Below are 259 nucleotides of genomic sequence, written 5' to 3' on the forward strand. Positions count from 1 at the left end.
GGCTCACCGGTCTATAGTTGCCGGGGTTGTCTCTGCTCCCCTTTTTGAACAAAGGGACCACATTTGCTGTCCTCCAGTCCTCTGGCACTATTCCTGTAGCCAATGATGACATAAAAATCAAAGCCAATGGTCCAGCAATCTCTTCCCTGGCCTCCCAGAGAATCCTAGGATAAATCCCATCAGGTCCCGGGGACTTATCTATTTTCAGCCTGTCCAGAATTGCCAACACCTCTTCCCTACGTACCTCAATGCCATCTAA

The sequence above is a fragment of the Scyliorhinus torazame genome, chromosome 5, assembly GCF_047496885.1.
Source record: "Scyliorhinus torazame isolate Kashiwa2021f chromosome 5, sScyTor2.1, whole genome shotgun sequence".
NCBI classification, from domain to species: Eukaryota; Metazoa; Chordata; class Chondrichthyes; order Carcharhiniformes; family Scyliorhinidae; genus Scyliorhinus; species Scyliorhinus torazame.